This window comes from Electrona antarctica (genome assembly GCF_951216825.1).
Source record: "Electrona antarctica genome assembly, chromosome: 3".
Lineage (NCBI taxonomy): Eukaryota > Metazoa > Chordata > Actinopteri > Myctophiformes > Myctophidae > Electrona > Electrona antarctica.
In genome coordinates, this window is record NC_136808.1 from 59,493,214 (window position 1) to 59,497,807 (window position 4,594).

Consider the following 4,594-nt stretch of genomic DNA (forward strand, 5'->3'; position numbering starts at 1 on the left):
GACCACCAGAAGACCACCAGAAGACCACCAGAGGACCACCAGGGACCACCAGAAGACCACCAGAAGACCACCAGAAGACCACCAGGGACCACCAGAAGACCACCAGAAGACCACCAGAGGACCACCAGGGACCACCAGAAGACCACCAGGGACCACCAGAAGACCACCAGAAGACCACCAGAGGACCACCAGGGACCACCAGAAGACCACCAGAAGACCACCAGGGACCACCAGAAGACCACCAGAAGACCACCAGGGACCACCAGGGACCACCAGAAGACCACCAGAGGACCACCAGGGACCACCAGAAGACCACCAGAAGACCACCAGAAGACCACCAGGGACCACCAGAAGACCACCAGAAGACCACCAGAGGACCACCAGGGACCACCAGAAGACCACCAGTAGACCACCAGAGGACCACCAGGGACCACCAGAAGACCACCAGGGACCACCAGAAGACCACCAGGGACCACCAGAAGACCACCAGAAGACCACCAGAGGACCACCAGGGACCACCAGAGGACCACCAGGGACCACCAGAAGACCACCAGGGACCACCAGAAGACCACCAGGGACCACCAGAAGACCACCAGAGGACCACCAGGGACCACCAGAAGACCACCAGAAGACCACCAGAGGACCACCAGAGGACCACCAGGGACCACCAGAAGACCACCAGGGACCACCAGAAGACCACCAGGGACCACCAGAAGACCACCAGAAGACCACCAGAGGACCACCAGGGACCACCAGAGGACCACCAGGGACCACCAGAAGACCACCAGGGACCACCAGAAGACCACCAGAAGACCACCAGGGACCACCAGAAGACCACCAGGGACCACCAGAAGACCACCAGGGACCACCAGAAGACCACCAGAAGACCACCAGGGACCACCAGAAGACCACCAGAGGACCACCAGGGACCACCAGGGACCACCAGAAGACCACCAGAGGACCACCAGGGACCACCAGGGACCACCAGAAGACCACCAGAGGACCACCAGAAGACCACCAGAGGACCACCAGGGACCACCAGAAGACCACCAGAGGACCACCAGGGACCACCAGGGACCACCAGAAGACCACCAGAGGACCACCAGGGACCACCAGGGACCACCAGAAGACCACCAGAGGACCACCAGGGACCACCAGGGACCACCAGAAGACCACCAGAGGACCACCAGGGACCACCAGGGACCACCAGAAGACCACCAGAAGACCACCAGGGACCACCAGAAGACCACCAGAGGACCACCAGGGACCACCAGGGACCACCAGAAGACCACCAGAGGACCACCAGGGACCACCAGGGACCACCAGAAGACCACCAGAAGACCACCAGGGACCACCAGAAGACCACCAGAGGACCACCAGGGACCACCAGGGACCACCAGAAGACCACCAGAAGACCACCAGGGACCACCAGAAGACCACCAGAAGACCACCAGGGACCACCAGAAGACCACCAGAGGACCACCAGGGACCACCAGAAGACCACCAGAGGACCACCAGGGACCACCAGGGACCACCAGAAGACCACCAGGGACCACCAGAAGACCACCAGAGGACCACCAGGGACCACCAGGGACCACCAGAAGACCACCAGAGGACCACCAGGGACCACCAGAAGACCACCAGGGACCACCAGAAGACCACCAGGGACCACCAGAGGACCACCAGGGACCACCAGGGACCACCAGAAGACCACCAGGGACCACCAGAAGACCACCAGAGGACCACCAGGGACCACCAGGGACCACCAGAAGACCACCAGGGACCACCAGAGGACCACCAGAGGACCACCAGAAGACCACCAGAAGACCACCAGAGGACCACCAGGGACCACCAGGGACCACCAGAGGACCACCAGAGGACCACCAGAAGACCACCAGAAGACCACCAGAGGACCACCAGGGACCACCAGGGACCACCAGAGGACCACCAGAGGACCACCAGAAGACCACCAGAAGACCACCAGAGGACCACCAGGGACCACCAGAGGACCACCAGAGGACCACCAGAAGACCACCAGAAGACCACCAGAGGACCACCAGGGACCACCAGAGGACCACCAGAGGACCACCAGAAGACCACCAGAAGACCACCAGAGGACCACCAGAAGAGAAGATGTATGTATGCAGATGTATGTACTGTACAGTATGTAAAATCCCAAAAATGTTAAAGTTTCCAAACATTTTGATATTTTTCCAAAAAGACGCACTATGAGCTTGTAGACACACACACACACACACACACACACACACACACACACACACACACACACACACACGCATGCATGTGCAAACATTTGCACATTGTCTATTTTTAGCAGGTTGAATCTGGAATGTAATTAATGTTTACACGTGTGGTGAAAATATGCACATTTAAATCACATTAAACTCTCATTAGGTGATTGAGGAGACGTGATCTGATATACGAGGCGAGCCTTAGGTGCCTGGACCGCTCTGCCGGCCCAGGAATGATGTTATATTGTAACTAGTACTGATAGTCTTGCACGGCCAAAAGGCCAACAAAGTATATCGCCATTGTAATATCATATCAAAGTACAAACCCTACCGAGCTATCTTCGTTCCAACTCTCAACTATGGTCATGAAGTGTGTGGGTCATGACTGAATACAAGCAGGCGAAGGTGGCTGGTCTTTAGGCCCTTAGAAATAGGGTGAGAAGTTCTGTCACTAGCCAGGCCCAGCCAGCGTGCTTTCTGGTCTAGGGGGGGGGGGCGAGCTTGGAGCAAGTGCTGGAGAATATTGGTTCACCGATCAGATTGTGCTTTATCTACAAATACTATTAACATTGAGTGACTGCAGTTGTCCCTTTAAAACAAGGAACATAAGAGAAACAATAACAAGAAAAACATTTAACTGTAAGGCTTCACTCACACTGTCACAACAGAATGTTGTATAGCTGATACATGGGACTTGTTGACTGTTGCAAGCTCGCAATTAATTTCCAATGGGAGTCAGGTGTGGTCAGAAGGCCTTTGACCTTTGAGGACCTGAGAGATCTCACGTTGAGTGCAGTAAGTCAGTCACTGACACTCACATTGATATAAAGTCTCAAATCTTTTCTGGACATAAATGGGCAGCCAGTGAAGTGCTCTGCGATTTGTGTGTGAGCGAGAATTCAGGCAGCCGAATTCTGCACTAATCCAATCTTGTGGCAAGTTGTATCTGTGTGGTCTGCATCAGACATCAGGCTAATAGGTAGTGCCACCAGAGGTCATGAGCAGCACTGAATCACATAATTTGGCCCATTGGTCGAATTTGGATGGGTCACATCGGGTCACATCGTGACCTGTTGTGAGCTTGTAGATGGGTTAGTTTTGCTATTTCTTAAAATGGTTGGGGGTGTGTGTGGGGGGGGGGGGGGGGGGGGGTGATGTCCAAAATAGGGATGGCAGTTTGACACCATGGGGAGGTCGATTTTTGAAAAAGATTTTTTTTATTACTCCTATAGATTTTGTCCAAACATCATGCCAATCGGTAAACATTATTTCTTTATAGTCATGTCATCAAGACGGATCTGTCTGATGTTTCATATTCCATCCTCGTTAGAGATAAGATTTGCTTCTAAAGTTTGCAGGAGGGGTCTGTCTGTGTAATAATACTGTAAGAGTTTCTGCATGCCCGGCAGCAACGATTTGCTGTTCTGTCTGTCATCCTCTGTCCCTTTTCCCTCGCCGCTAGCACCCCCCTGAACCCCCTCCCCTGAAGCACGTTCTCTCTATCTCTGATGTCCAAATCCCGGCCCCTCCCCTGCCCTCCCTCTCTCTCTCTCCCACCTTTCCTCTGGTGGCTCCACTGCCTTTTCACTGTGCCCTCAGAAGCCAGTCTGTCCCCATCCGGTCCGGTGTCAGCTGTGTGTGTCACGGACAGAGAGGAGGACCAGGAGGGGGGTCACTCACTCACGGGAGAGGAGACCCCATGCACGAGAGGAGACGGCCAGGACGGTGATGAAAGGAGGAGACCCACCGTAAAGGGAATCAAGAGGGAGGAGACAACATATAGGAGGAGAACAAGAGGAGACATCAGGAGGAGACGACATATAGGAGGAGAACAAGAGGAGACATCAGGAGGAGACGACATATAGGAGGAGAACAAGAGGAGACATCAGGAGGAGACGACATATAGGAGGGGACTATAGGAGGAGACAGTGGAGTTGCCATGTGGAGGTAGCAGCATCACCTGCCTGCATGTGAACCAGACGAGGGAAGATCAGAGAGAAGTGAAAGATTTGTCTCTAAAAGCAGTGAGAGCAGAACACCGCATGACGGGAGGAGGACAGGAGGACCACCAGACCCCCCGGCTAGAAGAGAAGTAAGTCTAAACTCTACTGAGAGAGACAGACAGGTGCTCAGAGAGAGAGAGAGAGATGCATGCAGAGAGAGAGAGAGAGAGAGAATGAGTGGTGGAGTGAGAGCGAGAGACAGGCGTGCGTGCGTGCGTGCGTGCGTGCGTGCGTGCGTGCGTGCGTGCGTGCGTGCGTGCGTGCGTGCGTGCGTGCGTGCGAGCGAGTGAGTGAGTGCAGTGAGTGAGTGAGTGAGAGAGAGAGAGAGAGAGAGAGAGA